This window comes from Dipodomys spectabilis, unplaced genomic scaffold, assembly GCF_019054845.1.
Source record: "Dipodomys spectabilis isolate Male_0828 unplaced genomic scaffold, ASM1905484v1 ptg000247l, whole genome shotgun sequence".
Classification (NCBI taxonomy): domain Eukaryota; kingdom Metazoa; phylum Chordata; class Mammalia; order Rodentia; family Heteromyidae; genus Dipodomys; species Dipodomys spectabilis.
In genome coordinates this window covers 221,561-242,977 of record NW_024870924.1, presented here as the reverse complement: position 1 = coordinate 242,977, position 21,417 = coordinate 221,561, and the positions used below count along the sequence as shown (strand labels likewise).

At 34.1% G+C, this 21,417-nt stretch overlaps 1 non-coding gene across 1 annotated transcript; it reads left to right on the top strand.

Moving 5' to 3' along the window:
* The first annotated feature begins 2,687 nt into the window (after positions 1–2,687).
* LOC122124807 lies at positions 2,688–2,794 on the top strand. The gene has a single exon (XR_006150659.1). It is a non-coding gene; the product is annotated as a U6 spliceosomal RNA (small nuclear RNA).
* The last annotated feature ends 18,623 nt before the right edge of the window (positions 2,795–21,417 follow it).

Genomic DNA, 21,417 nt, shown 5'->3' with positions numbered 1-21,417 from the left:
TCTTACTAGAGACCCGGAAACACAACAAATCAAAGAAAGGTTGGACAAATGGGATTGCATGAAGTTGTAGAGCTTCTGCATGGCAAAGGACATAGCTACCAAGATCAATAGAAAGCCTACGGATTGGGAGAAGATCTTCACTAGCCATACAACGGACAAGGGTTTCATATCTAAAATATACTTGGAACTCAAAAAAAAATAAATCCCCCAACAATAAATCCTCCAAGAAACAACTGCCCAATAAATAAGTGGGCTAAAGACTTAAGGAGAAACTTCTCTGAAGAAGAAAGAAGGATGGCCAATAGATACAACCTCCCTAGCCATAAAAGAAATGCAAATCAAAACAACAGTGAGATACCACCTCACCCCAATTAGAATGGCAAAAATCAAGAACTCTAACAACTACAGATGCTGGACGGGATGTGGACAGAAGGGAACCTTACTTCATTGTTGGTGGGAGTGTAAACTTGTTCATCCACTTTGGAAAGCAGTATGGAGGTTCCTCAAAAGACTTCACATAGAGCTCCCCTACGACCCAGCAATCCCACTTTTGGGCATTTACCCAAATGTTTACAAACAAGACCACACTAAAGCTACCAGCAAAACTATGTTTATTGCAGCATTATTTATCATAGCTAAGAATAACATCACATCACTGTTATAACTCTTAAAGAATGCAAGGGTAACTGATGGTCGCTATCATGTTTCCACATCACCAGTGGATTCTGGAGTATAATATTAGACCAACAGAAATTCTAAGTACCAGACATGGAGCATGAAAGAAAAAGAGTGAAAATAAGAGAGTGAAACAGAAAGAGAAATATCACAATACTGAAAGTGCATAACAGATAAACAAGAGCTGTATGAGAATATTCATACTGCTATCTTTAGACTCTACATGTACTTTTGGAGTTATTTGATGTATGATAACCCATCAAGATGAAATATAAAGTTATTTTGATAAAAATAAAAATGACTCAGAAGAAATTATAAATGCAAAAACAATCTTCACAGAAGCCAACTCTCAGAAATATTTCATCACTTTGAAAAAGATAAAGTGGCTGAAGTTATTATAAATTTAGAAGTATGACAATTCACAAAGACATAAAAAGATATTAATGTATTTCATTATATAACCCAAAGAAGAAAGCAAATATTGTTTAGATGATTTTTCAAACACAGTCTCTCAGGTGCTGGGAAGGTGGCTCAGTGGTAGAGTGCCTGTCTTGCCTGCAGGAGGCCCTGGGTTTGATTCCTCAGCATGACATAAGCAGAAAAAGATAGAAGTGTGTTGTGGCTCAAGTGGTAGCACTAGCCTGGAGCTGAGGGAGAACACCTAGGATCCAGAGTTCAAGACCCATGGCCAGAAAAATCAAAATATTTAACAAAACAAAACACAGTCTCTCACTTTTGTGGCCTCAACTCTGTAATATCACTGCTTCAGCCTAGGGCTAAGATTTTAGGTGTGGACATTTATCAACACTCCTGATTCAGACTCTACTTAATCATTTTTTAAATAAATATTTTGTTCTTAATTTTCCTCTTTGTAAATTCACATGCCCTATAAAAAATGATTTGGCCATCCCAGTAACCTTCTCAGAGTACCTCCTACTGAAGACTTTCAAAAAGTTGTATTATATTACAAGGAAAACAATGCTACAAATAAGGAAAACCAATAAAAATTTATTAATGATTAAAATAAAAACTAAAATAATTATCAGTGTTTTCAGTATTTGAAGGGTACTACCTATTAGATTTTACTATTGTCTCATATTCCTGTACATTTAAAACAGGCTAAGATTATGATATTCAACAAGAGGTTTTTAGGTTATGAGTAATCTTTAAAGTTACCCACTAAGATTACTATTTATGGCTCATCTAATCATTTGTATATGGCTTATATCATCATTTGTTCCTTGCTAACATATAACATAAGGAAACTAGGGGCTGGGAAGGTAGCTCAGTGGTAGAGCTGCCTTGCATGCATGAAGCCCTGGGTTCGATTCCTCAACACCACATAAGCAAAAAGAAAAAAGCTGGAAGTGGCGCTGTGGCTCAAGTGGTAGTGCACTAGCCTTGAGCTGAAGAGCTGAGGGACAGCGCCCAGGCCCAGAGTTCAGGTCCCACGACCAGACCCCCCAAAAATTAAAAAACATAAAATAAAATAAGGAAGCCCTATAGTTTTAACAGAAACTGTGTAATTAACAAAGTCTAAACTCTTTATTCTGCTCCTTTACACAAAGACTTGGCAACTTCTCATTAGTAATGTTTCTATAAACTCTGAAATATATAGTAGCATATGTCTGTTACCATAAATCTTAAATACTTTATCAATAAGTTTTATGACCTGCCAAACAGTCCTAGTTTTAGCATATATAAGCAAATTCCCAAAATTAAATATATTTAAACCATTAAAACTTTTAACAAAACTTAACACTTGCTGCAGTGTTCATTATGACAGAAGCCTTGTATAGAATAATTGAATTCCTCCTCCTACACATCTCTTGAACAACAAATATCTGGAATTATTTTGTTTTTGACTTGTCAATCTTGGCTTTATTCTTAAATGTGTGCTTATGTAAGAAGTACATGGCTCTAAAATTTCATGAAAATTCTTTTATACTTACTGTTTGTTGAATTGTCTAGTTTAAGAAAATCAATTACACTTTATATATAAAACATGTTCTATGCTCCATTCAGCATCACGTACTCTAACACTGGAATGATACAGAGAAGATTTGAATGGCCCCTGCGCAAGGATGATAGGCAAATTCCTGTACCATTCCATACTTTTACAACAACAGATGCTGGAGTGGATGTGGCCACAAGGGAACTGTACTGCACTCTTGGTGGGAGTGTAAACTTGTTCAACCACTTTGGAAAGTAGTATAGAGGTTCCTCAAAAGACTCCACATAGAACTCCTCTATGACATAGCAATCCCACTTTTGGGCATTTACCCAAAATATCACAAACAAGACGGTACTAAAACTATCAGCACAATTATATATATTGCAGCATTGTTTAAGATAGCTAAGATATAGGATCAACCCCGATGCCCCTCATCAGATAAATAGATCAAGAAAATGTGCTATTTATACCAATGAAATTCTATGCCTCCATAAGAAAGAATGGCATCGCCCAATTTGTTAGAAAATGGAAAGACTTGGAAAAAAATTAAGTGAAGTAAGCCAGGTCCAAAGAAACATAGGTCCCAGGGTTTCCCTAAATTTTAATAACTAATATATGTCTGGGATAAGCAGAAAAGGTCAAAATCTATGCACATATGACCAGATAAGATGATGTTAAGGGAAATGAACCCCCAAATAGGAATACAAGTGTTTTTCTTTTCTTGCTATTGTTTCGAACGTACTTATAACAGACTATGTGATTTTTTTTTGTATCTTTATATGTTCCTCCCTCATGCTATAACCCTTGTTTTCACTGTGTTTGAATTTGGTGTGCCCACCTCTTGTATATACGCTCCTCTAATTTGGGGAGGGGAAGGAAAAAAACAAAATGCTTAAATAGGGATTCAGGTTGACCCATTGTAACAATGAGATGTACAAGACACTATGGTGAAAAATGAACTTTACAATTTAGGCAGGGGAAGTGGTGAGGGGAGTTTACTTGTAGAGGTGGGAGGGAAGGGACGGTAGAGGGAAAATAAAGGAGGAGGTAACAATCCTTGTTAAGAAATGTACTCATTACTTGCTCATGTAAATGTGACCTCTCTGTACAGTATTTTTAAAATAAAAAGTACGAAAATGTTCTGCCATGGGAGAGTTTATTTCCTTTATTTTACTCATACAATATGGCTAACAAAGAAATTAATGCAAAAAACTGATATGAAGGTATTTTGAATGAATGTGTGTGTGTGCACGTGCACATGTTCTCATGCACTTGCATGTATGTTGGTGTGCTCACAGTTTGAAAAAAGGGCTTCAAAGTCTTGCTAGGCCTTTCCTCTCTAGATTGGTGAGCTACTATATGAGCTACATCTCCATTCCTGGCTCTTTGCTAACTCATTGAAATTTTTGAAAAATAATCTCATGAATTTATTTTGCCCTGATTGGCTTCCACTGTTATCCACAGATCTCTGGCTCCTGAGTAAATATGCCGAGTAGTTAGGATTACAGGTGAGACCAACCAGCACAAGGCTTTCAGAATAATTTTAAAAGTAGAAGAAAGTTTACTTCATGGGGGCCTGTTTTATCATCTCCTACTTTTAAAGCCTTTTGGAGTGATTATTTGTGATTTTTTTTCCTTTTTTTGGATTCTTAAGAAAGTAAGTGATGATATTTAAAAGTTTAGTACTTTTTAAAATGGAACCTGGAAAAATGGGACAGAATATATTTGTCTCTCTTATTAGCTCAGCTCTGTGCATGATAACCCAATGTCACCAACACAGTCTGTGTTGAAGACAACATGTAACAGAAAACAATCACCATGGGCAATAATTGCTATGGTATTATTTCTTGGACAATATGAATATTGAATTGAGAATGTAAGAGAATGGAAAGATTTTACCTACCTTTTGTGTATTGCTGAAAGACTTTTGGAAACTTTGACTCATTTTCTTCCTCACAGTGTGTATTTGGGCCATGCACTTACTGCCTTTAATTACAATTTTTCCCAACACTAAAATGGTAATAACATTAGCATTATAGAAATTGATATCTTAAGAATTAAGGAAAATAAAACTTGTGAAATACTTAACATAAACTTCCATGAATGAGTTTTGAGTTTAGCCAGCAGTTTTTAAAAAATACTAAAAAGAATGCTGTAAGTATTACAGAAACCATTGCATATAGTGAGCAAACAGAATATTATCTGTTGACCATAATCTTCTTCCAAAGAAGCCAGGTGGATTATTTCTCATGTTGTAAATCAAACTGGTTATCTTATGTCTTGATAGTGTAAAAATATCAGGGACAAAATAATGAAGGAATGTTGTAGACTGAGGTGAAGTTCATATGAAAATGTGCAAAACTGATAGAACTTAAAAGTATCTGAGAATTATATTGTGTTTTACATCATTTAAGGTACATTGCAAAGTTAAGAAAGACCAAGAAGAATGGATTCTCTTTTCGATGTCCTATCATAGGTTCTTGGATGAACATTTTCCTCATTCTTGTAAAGGCATCATCAGATGAGGGGAACTATATTATTTTTTGTTTGCTTCTGTCCATTTATTCTTCATTTGAAATTTGAACTACTTGAGACTGAAAGAAAACAAGGAAATTAGACACGCAGTCTTTGGAAAGAACAAACAATGTGAAATAAATAAAATGCATACAGCCTTGTAAAAGGTCTGACTAAAGTGAGTTATATAGTCTCAAGCATAAACAGAAAATGATTAAGCAATATCATGTTATTTAAAATTGAAAATGTTAGGAGTTGCTTAATATTGTTACTTTCTAATATCTTGAATTAATTATTGATTTTGTATTGAAAGATTAAAGATGATATTAACAAGAAACTTGATTAAAAGTGGACAAAAGTTCTGAATAGACATGTTCTCCTTAAAGCCCTGAAAATTTCCAGTGGGTTTACAAAGTTCTTTAATACCACTGCTATTCTGGTTTAATTCTGTTTGAGCAGAAGTCATTAGAGAAATGTAATTCAAAATTACTATGATACTACTTCATAATTATTGCAAATGTAAGGTCCGTTCCTGGATGGTGAGCAGACTCCACCCTCCTCACAGCAAAGTCTCCACCTAGTATCTGCGTTACCTAGGCAACTGGGACACCTGAAAGAGATCACATCTGATTTTGATGTGGAAACACATTTCTCCGCCCATACCCTAGATAAGGCCTAGCCCAGGCCCAGAAGCTCTCTCTGCTTTTCTAGCTTTCTCAGTTTTCTTCTCTCTCCTCTCTCTGTTCTTTTCTAGCTCTCTCTGCTCTCTCACTCTTCTCTCTCTCTGCTCTCTCTCTGCTCTTTTCTAGCTCTCTCTGCTTTTTTTCTAGCTCTTTTCTAGCTCTTTCCTCTTTCTTTCCCAGATCTCTCTCTTTCCCAGGCCTTTCCCAGCCACGTAGAGTGCCAACATTGCCTGGTCCCAGCAGGTCTACTGAATAAACCTACCCCTTACCTGAATACCACGTGGGTGGTGCTGTTCTTACTTGGCTACCTCTTTTTAAAAACCTAACAGTAACTTTTATCAAAAAAATCAAAGGAATCAGGTGTGGTGGTAAAGGCTTTTAACTCCAAGCATTTAGGAGGTTCGATTTAAGTCAAAGGCCAGTCTGGAGTACTGAAGAGAATAAAAACCTGCCCTTTATTACCTTTTAACAAAGGTAATAATGTTGAGAGTGTGGAGAAAAGGAAATTTTCTACACTCTTCAACAAAATGCAGGTTAGTATTCTCCTTGTAGAAAGTAATATGCAGCTTTCTAAAGAACTCCAAAGTTGAAATATAATCTGCCCCACCAATCATGTGATTATTTCTCTATTCGTAACTCAAATATATCTGCAGTTCATTGTATTCATCATTAACAACAACAGCCAAGATATAAATCGAAGTTCAGTGTTGAACTACAGACTAATAAAGCAACTGTGGTACATGCACAAATATCTTTTTCTGTTTCATCCCTAAAATAGCAAGAGACTTCTCCCATTAGCCACAACTTACAATGACCTGAAAGATAAAGAAAATGAAGAAAAATATTGTCTTCTGATCTTTGTAAACACACACACACATACACACACACACACACACACACACACACATACAAACACACAAACCAACATCAAACATTAAGAGAGAAATTTTTAACAAGTAAAACAACGTGGAATTGTTGGGGCATTTAGGTCACAATGTAGAAGATAGTAGATATACAGGATGAACCGGTATAGAGTTGTAATGTACAACATGAGGGTACAGGGGACAACACTGGCCTTACATGGTTTCCCTGATTTGCAATATCTAGTATATGTCTGAGTCAAGCAGAAAAGGTCAGATAAGGTGATGTTAGGGAAATGAACCCTAAGATATGTATTCATTTTTTTTCTTTCATGCGATTGTTTCTAACACATTTATAAGACTATTTCATTGTTGTTCGTATGTCCCTCCCCCACAGTATAACCCCTGCTTTCACTGTATTTGATGTCGGTATAATTTGTGGAGGGAAAGGGGAAAAAAAATCATTTAAATAGGGATACAGGTGGACCCATTGCAAAAATGAAATGTACAAGTCGTTATGTCAAAAATGAACTTTACAATTTTGGTGGGGGGGGGGAGCGGGGAGGATTGGGTAAGGGGGTAGGAGGGAGGATGGGAAGGGGAAACAAAGGAGGAGCCTACAATGCTTGATAAGATATGTACTCATTATCTTGCCCATGTAATTGTAATCCCTCTGTACAGTATTTTCACAACTAAAAAAAGAAAGGAATGAAGCTAATTAAGTAGGAGTTGTTCTTATGAGTAGGGGTTGCTCTTTTTGTTGTGCTTCCTTTAGTAATGGATAAGATGAACATAATGATGCATGCTCAATACAGAACAAAATGTCAAATTAAAATACATGATATTATCCTTGGTGTAAACTAATTATTGCAAATAAAGGAAACCACGGGGCTTATGTTTCTTTGTCTAGTTTACTTCACTTAATATGATTTTTTCCAAGTTCTTCCATTTCCTTAAAAATGAGATGGTACCTTTCTTTCTGATGAAAGCATAGTATTGCATGAACGTATATCTCTCTGTTGTGTGTGTGTGTGTGTTTCACTTTCTTGATCCATTCATCTACTGAGGGGCATCTGGGTTGATTCCATATCTTAACTACGGTAAATACTACTGTGATAAACATAATTGGGCTGGTAGCTTTAGTGTGGCCTTGTTTGTGGTCACTAGGGTAAATGCCCAGAAGTGGGATTACTGGGTAATAGGGGACCAGTATTGTGTACATCAAGGATAATATTAATAGTTGAGCAGAATAGCTCAATAGCTATGTACATATGACTCTATAAGGAGATTCAAATTTAAATCAACAAATGTTGATTTAACTTTGTTAATTTATCATTTTGTTGTTCTTAATGTACTATGTGATTTGTTTTTATCCGTTTGTGTTTTCCCCACCTATGGTTTATCGCCTGAAGTCACTGTATTTTAATCTGATGCCCTGGGTATTGTAAATATGTTGATTTGAACTTGGGAATGGAAAGAGAAAAAACAAAATGGTGAGACAAAGGACAAATGAGTAACCTATGCAACTGTCATACTCACAAGACAATATGTTGGAAATAATCTTGGGGGGGACGTTGGGAGGGAAGAGGGTGAAAAATTGTAGAAGGGGTAACAAGTTAGAAAAGAAATGAATTCCTTACTTTACTTGTGTAAGTATAACCACTCTGTACTTTACCTTAACAATAGAATTTAAATAAAATTAAAATATATGAGAGCAGCAATACAGGAGATAGGAAAGGGGGAAATACTGTAGTATAGTGCAATAAAACAGCTGTGGAGACCAGAAATGTTACTTTTACATAGGAAGTAATAAACTAGCACACAGATTTTCAGCCTCATGTCAGTCATTAAAAAGGGAAAACAAAATGCACAATCAGCAAACCAATAGAGATAAAATAGAAAATTAAGCAAGTTGAAGGGATGACTTGGACCAACAATAACAAATGACACAATTAGGTAACAAATAACAAGCTGGTAAGTTTAAAAAGTATTACCCATAATTCTATTAAATGTTGTTTACATCACAATTTGTTAGCACTATAATTCAAATCACAGTTAAATAATATATCATTTTTATAATGGTATTTATTTTTGATTTCTTAATATTGAATGTTTAATATATAATTTTAATTTTAGCAGCTATAGAAAAGAATAAAGTGAAACTAATTTTAATGATATATTTCATGAATTGTAAAACTGAGAAACATTAGAATTTAAACAAATAATTTATCATTATTGTTTTATTTCTGTGAATTAATGTAATAATTCAAAGTGTATTCTACACTTAACACTCATCTTAACATCAAATAATAAATTATTTCACATGACTCGGTTTTAGGTGGAAGGATTCAGAACTGTGGTAAAATTCACACCACACAATACACGAGGGAATTACCCCTCTCATCAAGTTTAAGTTGTGGAAATTTGATTTCTACATGAATGTTAAATTTCTGTCTAGGTGACATCTATACAAGTATATACAATTATATGCATGAGGAGTACTTCAGATGATACTTAAAAGTCATATTCATTAATTAAATTTTTATGATTTTGTACCAAATAAATATTTATAGAGAGACTTAATTTCTGATTAGATGATGGTGTATGTAGGCCAGATTATGCATATTGAGGCTTATTTTATATTCCTGATATTGTTTCTACAGTTAGATTTAATTTTCCATAACTGGGTTAAGTGTATTATGTTGGTATTATGAAAGTAATTCTTTGCCATTAATCCTTTGCCAGTTGTCTAATACTAATATAATTTATCCATGTGTTAGAAGTAATGGAAATAACAACAGATATAAGCAAGATAAATCAGTCTGAAGTAGAAAAGTATTTTCACCTTTATTTTGATAGCTGGTCCTCTTTTACACTACAGAATATCCTTGGGAAAATGTGCTCCAGGCTGGCCACAACTGCAGAATATTATGGTTTGATCTATCATAAGAGAAGGAAGGATGTGGAACCTCCCTTCCAAAAGTCTGCTTCCAGGCTTGTGATCTGCTTTATGGTGGTTACTTGAAAATGAACATTTTTCACAGTCAACCTTGAAAAGCCATCTTGATAGACCATTTCTGTAAGTGTATTACTACAGAGTTATTCATGGCTTTGTAAAGATGCCTGATTGCCTCATTTTGAGACAATTTAACAGGAATTTAGTCACCAGTTCTTTGTATCTTCCAGGGAAAAACCAATTGACTCTAGGCCAGGGAATCACTGGGGCCCAGAGACGCTAATACCTTGAATAGTAATCCTAGACCTCTAAAACTAAACACGCACACACACACATACACACAAATCAAACAATCAAACAAACAAAAAAATTCCAGTTAGTACAGCCAGTCAGGTCTGCTATCATAGCCTACTTAAAATCAGGCAAAAAAAGAGAAGCTGAGGGTTATTTAGATGATAACTAATATATTTTTTATGAGGCAGACTGAAATGAGACCCCAGAGAGAGGGTCAGGAAGACTGATCAGAGAGACTAAAATTGGTCACACAAAAATTGGAAAATAAAATTCCTTGCAGAACAAATAAATCATAGTAAGCCTGCACATATAAGAACAAGACAGCAGACCAAATTCCAGAAATGCACATTTTCTTAGAGGTCAGCTTAATGAATTATCAATGGAAATATTTGAATTCTTAAATATTTGACGACATGTGGAAGAAGGCTGAAGAGAAAGAAAATGCCATCACTCTGTTAGGAGGTCCAACATCACATTAGGAAGTAATCAAGCACAGATTTGTAATAAAAGAGTATCTCTGTACAGTATGTTCTCAAATAAAATAAAATTAAATTAAAAACAAGAGTAAATAATTATTCCAAATGAGAGCTTCATTTGTTTTGATCTAACAGTTCTTGATTTAGGTGCTAGCAATTACCATACAATTGATCCAGTCCCACAGCTGAGTTAATACTGACCGCAGTATTCCCACATGAAGGAAAAGAGAAAATTTACAAATGTCTGATGAAATGAGTAGAGGGTGAAGTGTTCTAATAGTGATATCTGAGGTTTAGACACAGGTGATGAGGTCAATTTTCTTTTCAAAAAATCCCCCATTTTTAGCCTGGTGCCAGTGGCTCACAGCTGTAATCTTACCTACTCAGGAAGCTGAGATCTGAGGACGGCGGTTCAAAGCCAACCTAGGCAGGAAAGTTCCTGAGACTCCTACCTCCATTTAACCACCAGAAAACCAGAAGTGGCACTGTGGCTCAAGAGGTGGAGCACTCACCTTGACTTGAAGAGCTCAGGGACAGTGTCCAAGTCCATACTCCAAGCCCCTCGGCCAACAACAAAAATCTCCCTTTTCTTGGACTGCCTACATCATTTACTAACATTCAACAAAGAAGCCATTTTGTCAACCACTACATTTAAGTCCTATTCTAGCTACTGCAAATAGAATGATTTGCTATCCTATCTCAAAAGGTTCATATTTGCGGAAACAAATACCAGCAGTTGTAAGTTTTTTTTTCCAGTCCTTGAACTCTGGGCCTGGGCCCAGAACATGGTTATGCTGGTAGTTTTCATGTGAGCTTGTTTGTTATTTATTGGATTACTGCCAATGAGGGTAATTACTGGGTCTAAAGGGAGATCAATGTTTAGTCTTTTCAGGAAACTCCGTACTGCATTCCACAGTGGTTGAACAAGTTTAGTTTCCCACCAACAGTGTAATAGAGTTCCCAATTGGTTACATCCATGCCAGCATTTTCTATTGCTAGTTTTCTTGATAATGGCCATTCTAATTAGGATGAGGTAGAATCTGTCTTGTTTACTTGTAAATTTGTGGGCACCTTCTAGCTACCATGAATGAATCCATGAAATCTATATTGCTCAGAGTCTGCATTCCTTTCTCTTTTCTCTTAGTATAATTTTCCCAAGCCTTTCATTTTCCTTAATACTGGTGAAAAGTCATCCTTTCTGATGGGTGAATAGAATTCCAGTGTGCGCTTGCGCGCGCGCACATGTACGTGTGTGTGTGTGTGTGTGTGATGATTATCGGCCCATGAGTTCATTTCTATGTCTTCTGTTTCATGTGTACTTTTGTAATTCCATATTAAATTTGGATTGCTTTCTTTACTGCATTGAAGAATATTGTTAGGATTTTGATGAGTATCGCATGGTCAATTGTTTGGGGCAGTATTGCAGTTTTTGCCACTTTAATTCTTCCAACCAGGAACATTGAAAGATTTTCCATATCCTTGAATCTCCTTCAATTTCCCGTTTTAGATTTGAATGTTTTCACAGTAGAGTCCCTTCACATTTTTAGTTAAATTAATTAATTCCTAGTTTTATTGTTGTTTAGTTTAGTTTAGATTAGATTTGATTTGATTTTGAGGCTAATACATATGAGGTTGTATTTTGGATTTCAGGTTGGTTCTTCCCATTGTTGGTAACACAGAAAAACTGATTCTTGTGAGTTTTATACCGTGCTACATAACTCAAGGTTAGCATCACCTTTACTAACTTGAGGGAGGAAGCTATAAGCACTTCTAAATACAGGATCATTTCATCTGTAAAAAGGGATAGTTTTACTTCTTCCCTATTTGTATCCCCTTTTTTTCTCTTTCCAATTGCTCTTGCTAGAAAGTCCACTACCATTTTGACGAGTAGTAGAGAGCGAACATCCTTGTCTCATTCGTGATTTTGTCTTAATGCTTCCACCGTTAGGTAAAGGCTAATTATCTCTATCATAACCATACTCTGTATTATATTGAGGAGTGTTCCATGCATTCCTAGCTTCTCAGACTTTTTTAATCATAAAGGGGTATTGGAGGTTTTTAAAAGCTATTTCTATATCCATATAGATGATCATGTGTTTCTCACCCCTGCTTCTGCTGATGGTTTGTGCTATGGTTATTGACAAAAATATTGAATCAAATTGTATCTTAGGATGAACCCTATTTGATCATACTATATGTATTTTTTGTTAGTTACTGAAATTGGCTGGTGAGAATTTTATTAAGAAGTTCTGTTTTAATGCTTATCAAAGAGTTCTCTTTCTTTGGTGAGTCCCTATGTGATTTGGGGAAGTGTGTAATTCTATCTTCATAGAATGTGTTTGATAATTCCCTTTCCCTTTCCATTCCATTGAAGAATTAGACCTGCATATTGTAAGTTCTTTGCAGGCCTTAATTTCATGGTAAATTCATTGAATCCTAGCTTTTTCTGGAATGGGAAGTGTTTTATTGACATTTAATATTCATTACTTCTTATGTGTTACTTCTTGCTTCAGATTCAGTATAGGAAAGCATCAATTTCTCCAGGATTCTCGAGATTATTGGCATAAGGTTTTCAAAGTCTTCTCTTATAACATTCTCAATTTTGCTTATTTCTGTTGTGTTGTCTCATTTTGTCTCTAATTTTCTCTATTTGAGTGAGTCCTCTTATTTTTTTTATTATGAAAGTGATATACAGAGGGGTCATTACAGTTACATAAGTAATGAGTACAATTTTAAAGTGTTAACCCTTCCCCATTTTTTCTTGCTTCCTCCAACCCTGACATCCCACTCCCCCAAAGTTGTAAAGTTAATTTCTAACATAGTGTCTAGTGTATATCACTTTTGCTTTGGTTAATCTTTGTGCCACCATTTCTGTGATTTTTCTTCCCTTTCTCCAAATCAGATAAACATGTATAAGACAAAGTGTACAGAAATAAAAAACAGTGAGTACAAGGAATAAACCAAAGGGTAAAAACTAAATACAAATAACCCAAAACAGCTCACTATACAATCATCTTGTATCCATTTCTTGGAACTCATTTCGATAAGCATTATTTTATATGGTGATATGCATATTGCTTTTGAGCTATTGTGAATATTGTAGACATATTCTATTGTTTCCAAAGGAGTGAAAATCGGTGGCCTATGATTCTTTGAGTCTTGCTTGTTTGACTTATTATATTTTCGAAGTGATTCCATTTCCTTACAAATGGGGCAATGTCATTCATTCTGATGGAAGCATAGAGTTTTGTTGTGAACATATATGACATTTTCTTGATCCCTCATTGCTGGCTCATAAGGGAGCTCTATTGAGGAACCTCCATACTTCTTTACAGAGTATTTGAACAAGTTTACATTTTCACCAATACTGTAGTAATGTTCCTTTTTGGCCACATCCCCACCAGCCCAGCATCTGTTATTTTTAGTTTTCTTCATAATGGTCACTCTAACTGGGGTGAGGTGGAAGCTCAATGTTGCTTTGATTCACACTTCTTTTATGGCCAGAAATGTTGCATATTTCTTCATGCGTCTATTGGCCATGCATATTTCTTCTTCAGAGAAGTCTCTCCTTAAATCTTTAGCCCACTTATTAAGAGAGTTGTTATTTCTTTGCGGATATGTTTTTATTTGGGGGGATTTAACTTTTGGGGCTCTAAATATATTTGAGATATGAGGCCATAGTGTGTTGCAGAGCAAGTAAAGATCTTCTCTCAATCTGCTGGCTTTTTATTTACTTATCTATATAAGTTCTCTTCTTACTCAGACTTGGTATGGTTGTGTCAAGTCTGTTAATTTATTTAAAAAAGCAACTCTGGTTTTTTTTATTCTTTCAATGTTTTATTTTGTCTTTATTTATTTCTGATTTTTTAAAATTTGTTTCTGTCTACTGCTTTGGGTTAGGGCTTGCTCCTGTTTTCAAGGAGTTTGAGGTACATCATTAAAATATTTATTTGAGATTTCCCCAATTGCTTGAAGTAGGCACTCAGAGCTATAAATTTTCCTCTAACTACTGCATTCCCTGTGTCCCAGAGAAACTGGTATTGTATGTGTTCATTTTTGTTAAATTCCAGAAACTTTCAGTTTTTTTCTAATCCCTTCAGTGTCCCACTGGTCATTCAACAACGTGTTATTCAGTCTTCATGGGTTTTACAATGTTTTTTTTTTTTTTTTTTTGCTTTAGCTGTTTAATTCTAAGTTTATTCTGTTACAGTCTGACAAGATATGGGAATTCAAGTAATTTTTCTTTCAATTTGGACAAAATTTCTGAGTGACATAGGATATGTTCTATTTTGGATAATCTTCCATGAGCTGCTGTGAAGAATGTGTATTCTGATGATGAATGTATATTCCGTAGATGTCTGTTAGGGCTAGGTGGTCAATGTAGTTATTTAAGTCTGTAGTTTCTTGGTTGAGTTTTGCCTGGATGGGTCATTCATGGATGACAATGATGTGTTGAGATGTGTTTTTAGGTTAAGTAGTATTTGTTGATGATGTGGAATGCTCCAGGATTCAAGCTATTGATATTTAGACATGTTATATCCTCCTAATTGAGCGTTGTCTTTATCAATATGTAATGTCTCTTTGTACTAATTTTAATTTAATTCTATTTTATCTTATGTTAGTAATTCTACTGCAGCCTGTTTATGGTGTCCATTTGCTTGAAAATTTTCCTTCCAGCCTTTCAGTTTGAGTATGTGTTTGTTTTTGTCAATAAAATATGTCTTTTGTAGATGCTAGATGGATGTGACGTGTTTTTTGATACCACTATTTAATCTATGTCTTCTATTTGGAAATTTAAGTCCACTGATGTAGAGTTAAGACTGAGAATTGCCTGATAAGTCCTGCTATGTTATACATTTGCTGTTAGGAGCTGTGCCTCATCTACTCTTAATCTACTTACTTTGTTCTCTGATAGGGAGCATTTTCCATAATCAGTTGCTGTTCTTCTTGATCTTCTCTATGTAGGATATATTTGATTAACTTCTATCCTGCTGATTTGGTGGAGATACATTGCTTTAAGTTGTTTTGTAATGAAATATTTTTATATTTCCTTTAAATGCAAAGAAGTTTGGCTTGGGCCCGTATTAACGATTGGTAGTTGTTTACCTTTAATGTTTGTCATATATCATGCCAGGCTCTCCTTTTTGCCATATCAGCTAAAATACCTGTAATTTATCACACTGTATATCCTTTATAAATAATCAGTCTTTTCTCTGTAGCAGCTTTAAGAATCCTTTCCTTGATCTTTAATGATCTTCTAATGGATTATAATGTAGTGGTTGATTATTCAGTTCTAGACTTCTCTGTTTGGTGTACTAAAGTTTTCTCTTTTCTGAATGAGCCTATCTCTCTGGATGTTCGGCATGTTCTCTGTTATATTTCTGTAATATGTTTCCCATCCATTTAGTTTCCTGCTCTTCTCATTCTTGATACCTATCTACCCAAAATTTGATTTCTAAATGAGTCTTGTATTTCTGGCAATATCATTTCTTATTTCTTGTATTTGTTCTAAATTATAATTTCCTCTTTCCTGTTAAACCTATTTTGTCTTTGACCCTGAGATTATCTTCCATGTCATTTATGTGGAGACTTTCTATTTTGTTTTTGATTTCCCTGACTTCTAATTGGTCCTTTTTTAGGGCTTCTATCTCTTTATTAAAGATTAGTTTTAGGTCTTGTATGGAATTTCTGTACATTTTTTCTTTGAGTGGGGAGGTTTCAAAGGTTGTTTTTTTAGCTGTGTCTTGTCTCATATCTTTTAACTAGGCATCCATTTTTTCCTTGGACTCCCTTTACTTCTCAGAATTTATTTATCTTTGTTTCTTATCACCATGAATTATTTTGCTAATTTTTGTTTTGTCTCATCTGGTTCACAAATTTCCTTGTAGAGGTTTTCTATCTTTTCATTAATCACATTTTCAGCAGCATTTGAAATGTATTTTGATAACTATCTTCTAGGTCCTTGATTGTCTGTTCTAATGCCTGGTTATTTACTGTGTGAATTGAAGTACCCTGACATAATTTTTCTTGTATTTTTTTTCTGATTGGTTGTGTCCATTTGGAGGTTTTCTCTTGGGGAAACTATGATGTTAATAATTGATTCTCTATGTTCTTGGTTGATTTGCCAGGTGTTGGTTTGGTCTTCTGTTTTGATTTTTTTTTCTGGAATTAGGTTTTTGTCTATACAATTAAGTGTAGAAGTATAAATCACTTGTGGTGAGATGTTGTGATGTTAATACTTATGCTTCCAGTGACAGTTCGGACTGTCCAATGGTATGTTGAATTGTCTCTGTGTATGCATGTGGCTTTCTCTGATGTACATTTCTGTTCCTACTTTTTTCTATGTGGCCCTTTTATTTCTACACTGCAGATGTGCTTTTGAATATGTTGGCCAATAGAGTCACAGCAGTCACCTGCCTGGCTGGGCACGTTTTCAAAGATTTCTGTTTTCTAGTGAAGATAGTATAAAATCTTCTTATAAATTTTATGTCTATAATTATATCTATAATTATAGCTTTATATCTATAATTATAGCTATCTTGGTGTGACCCTCTAGAAGTGGAGTACTGGCAAGGACTCTAAATCTCTGGTTCATTCTAGAGAGTTAGGGAAATTTTCTGTTGTTATTCTGCCATTGTTTTTCCTCTTCCTCAAATTTATTTTATATATTGTTGATTTTTTCACATAATTTGGGATTTGTGATGGTTGTATCAGGTTATTTTTGTTTTTCTGCTTGTGTTATTTTGAAGTAGTTATTTCAGGCTTCTATGAAGAGACAGAAATAGAGAAATATTTGTTATTACATTAAGAGAAATAGAGAAGACATTTTAACCTATTTGCTACAAGTAAATTAGTATTAAGCAAAGCTAATGAAAATAATTACTTCTTACTCTACAGAGGACGAGTATAGTACTGGGGAATATCCTGGAGGAAAGGACTTTAGACTCATAGCAACTTATGCCTTATATTGAAATTACTGGCTAAACATTCTTCTTCAGAAAGGCAAAAGCTCCATTTCTTTCATATTAATATTAAAAAATCATAATACTTGCATGTTGAATTGATTTCCTCTGCTATTTTCAATTCCATTCTTCATCCATTACATATCTTTGAATGACCAATTCCTTAAAATACCTATATTTCTTATATTGTGTTATAAATCTCAGTAATATAAATACGAATTTATCTCTGAGCCTCATCTTGATCTACATTCATATGTAATTTATGCAGTCTCAAGCAAGAAACCTATTTTACTTTATTATATGTTTTAATCAATAAATGCATTCTCTTTAGAAATATGTTCTCATCTTTTATATTGCTCCAGTAAACATCATGTGTCTAGTACTTTTAATGAAATATAAGGTTTGGAACTGGAAGCCACCCCCCCTCCATTATCACTTTAACATAAACCCCTGGAAACTATTTTACATATAAAAATATAAAAGTGCAATGCACATGTTCATATATAAATAATATAATGGTTAAGACAATTAGACTCAAGGACTACCACACGAATTCTCAATTGACTTAAAGGCACCAAAAGATTGTGTTCATGAATATCACTTATTATTAGAAAATGACTAGTCAATACAAAGTTTACATTATATTTGAAGTTTACAAAATGAAAATTATACCCAGATTTGCTGACAATATCCTGTTTCCAGGAATACATTTTTTCAGCAAACAGGGAAATAAAAATAAGGGTTTGACACAGAATGTAAGATGTAGAAGTAGACTGTCTTTCCTTAAGATGATAAGTACCTGCAAATCATGTGATATATTCAAAGATACTATAAAAATTCATAAGAGGATTTATGTTCAGAAATGATAGGTAAGCAAAGTAACTGGAAAACTGTATATGTAAATTGAGCTTTCAATATAAGATGGCAAGTTTTCAATAATGGGCCCATAGAATGTAATTCTGTATTTCTAACTCACATACAATATTCGGCATTTTTCCACATACTCCCGTTCTCTTACCTCAGTTCCTGATCAATATTCTTCTATTTCATGATGTCAATTCCTACTAAAATAACAAGGTGGATTTTTTTTGGTCTCTAGATCCAATACATTTTAGAATTTTGGAATAATATTAATTCATGGAGTTTGACTTGAATGTCAAGATTGTAGGTATTGTATTCAGGTTACTGTTAATTGGCCTGAAGCATACAAAGACACCCACTATACTAAGAAGAAGGGACTTGAACTCAGGGAAACATACAGGTCCAGGCAAGATCCTGAAGCAAAGACAAATCAATGTAGAAAACACCAATCAACTATAATTACAAAGGAATGGAACTGATCTCTGATGTTTCTGGGTAGCAGCTGTGTGTGTTTGCATGTGTGTGTGTATGTGTGTGTGTGTGTGTGTGTGTGTGTGTGTGTGTGTGTGTGTGTGGAGAGAGAGAGTGAGAGAGAGAGAATTTTAGTGTGGCTTCCATATTTATAGACAATAGAGCATTACTTATTAGGGAGGGGGTGCTCATATCAGAGCTCTGATACCATTGTCATCACTTTTTACTGCGAAAAACAATTGCTTAATCTCTAATTAAATAGGGAAAATAAACTAATATCTAACGCGATTGTTTTGAAAATTAATTAGCATATTGAAGGCCAAAGGGAGGAATCAGAGATCAGTTTAAACTTATTCCTCTCTTCTGAATGTTACACAGCAATAGATGTGATTTCAGGAGTCTCTTGAAATGTAGTGACAGCTAAATTATTAATGTGCTTAATAATATGAAACATATGATGGAGAAATAGATCAGCCAGCAAGCACAAAGTACTAGTGATAAGATCGAACTTTTGAGCAGGTTGCCACATCTTTTAGGAATGTAATTCGTTCATATGAACTTCAAATTTTGTGGCTTTCCCTGTGTGATCAAATGGTAGGAAAGTACTGTAGGAAAGTACTGTACTGTTCAGCAAAATAGAAAATGCTCATGATCCCATCCTCATGTTTCAAATTTCCATTCCATACAGACTCTCTTTTAGAGTGCTTTCATTTAATATACTGCAGCACCTCATCCTTCCCTGTGGGAGACAGGAAAAAAGATAATTTTGTTTGAATATTAAATTACATAAATTAATGGGTACAGGCATGATTTGTAAAATTATAGAAGTTTGTAATAAATGTAAGTAGGGAACATGTCACAAATGAAATATATAATTTACATCAAATGACAAGAATAGAAGACACAGCATTTTGTGTAGGAAAACATACATTAGATTAGTTGCAGAATTTCTAATTTGAGATAAATTTTATATTAGAGCATAATTCCCTTTACCCAAGTATTGAAACACTTCATTGAAAAGTATATTTCTTAGAGATATTTTTGCTTCATAATATTAGGGATACAGGTGGACTGATTGCAACAATGAGATGGACAAGTCATTATGTCGAAAAACGAACTTTACAACTTTGGCTGGGGGGTGGAAATGGGAAGGTATGGGAAGGGAAAACAAAAGAGGAGGCAACAATGCTTGATAAGAAATGTACTCATTACCTTGTCCATGTAATTGTAACCCCTCTGTACGGTATTTTCACAATAAAAAAATAATTTTAAGAAGAAAATAATCCCAAAGTAATTATTTTTCTTTTTATTTTCCTATTTCCATGTGATTTACCTCCAAATTAGAAATCCAGATATATGATTTAATTTAATTTAACCGAAACTATTATTGAGTATAAGGTTCTTATACTCTCTACATTCGTCACACTAAGATCATCAAATATGGTGACTTTGAAATGATTAGTCTCTTTGTGAACTATGTTAACATTATTTACAATGTGAGTGAAATGTTTAAAAATAGTATTTATTTTAGTTTAATTGCTGTTAAGAGACAAGAACTGATATAATAAAAGGCTAAAAATGATTAGTTTTTAAATTTATAATTTAAGAAATGTTTTTGACCACACTGGTTACTGGAGCCTTCACAACAAACTCATGAGATAATTTATATTGATGAAGCAAAAATCCTAGAGCTTAGACATTTACAAATACAAAAATCATGTCATTCTGAATATTTAGATCATATATTAAACAGAAAACTTAGCATTCAAATATCTGAATATAGTAATACATTTAATTGCAGGGTAAGTACTTGTTCTGAAAGGAGATAAAATTGCATTTATTTTTAAAAAGTAAACCTAAGTATATATTTGAATAAAATACAATGTTTAAAATATCACTCATGCAAGACAAAAGATGTACAGTTCATTGTATTTCATGCCAGTTATGTTCTCTAAACTTACTAGAAATACTAGATTACTAACCCTAAATCATTGCTTTGTAGAGAAATAGAAATTTAGTTTAATTTCCTAAAACTCATTACTACAACTTTTTCTCAAGCAATTACTAAGTAATTGTTTATATTTTCTGTCATGGAATCTTATTTGATTTTTATTCATTAAATTAAATAATTAGCCAATAACAATATAAATTTGCATAAACAAAGTTTATCTAACACATGTATTTTTTCAATAGACCAATGGACTCAGTGGTAGAGTGTTTGCCTTGCATGCCTGACGCCCTGGGTTCTATTCCTCAGCACCACATAAGCAAAAAGAAAAAAGCCGGAAGTGGCGCTGTGGCTCAAGTGGTAGAGTGCTAGCCTTGAGCTGAAGAGCTGAGGGACAGCGCCCAGGCCCATAGTTCAGGCCCCACGACCGGACCCTCCCCCAAAAAAAAGAACACTGGAAGGCAGTGTTATGTATTTATTAATTTTTAGTTATTTTGTTAATGGTTATTAATTTTCAGTAGTGGCATTTTCATTATGCTCTTTCCATAATATATTTAAAACTTTTGATTATACTCCATTTCCTTTTTATTACTCTTTTCTCCAAAGATCTTCTATTTTTCACATCAAATTACATCTTTATATATGCACATATAATCTAATTTGGAAAATTTAATGTGAACTGCAACTTAATTCAAGATGTACAGTGGATTAACAGGATGAACAAAACCTTGAGTATTTTCAGTTAACTTCTGAATTGAGCTAT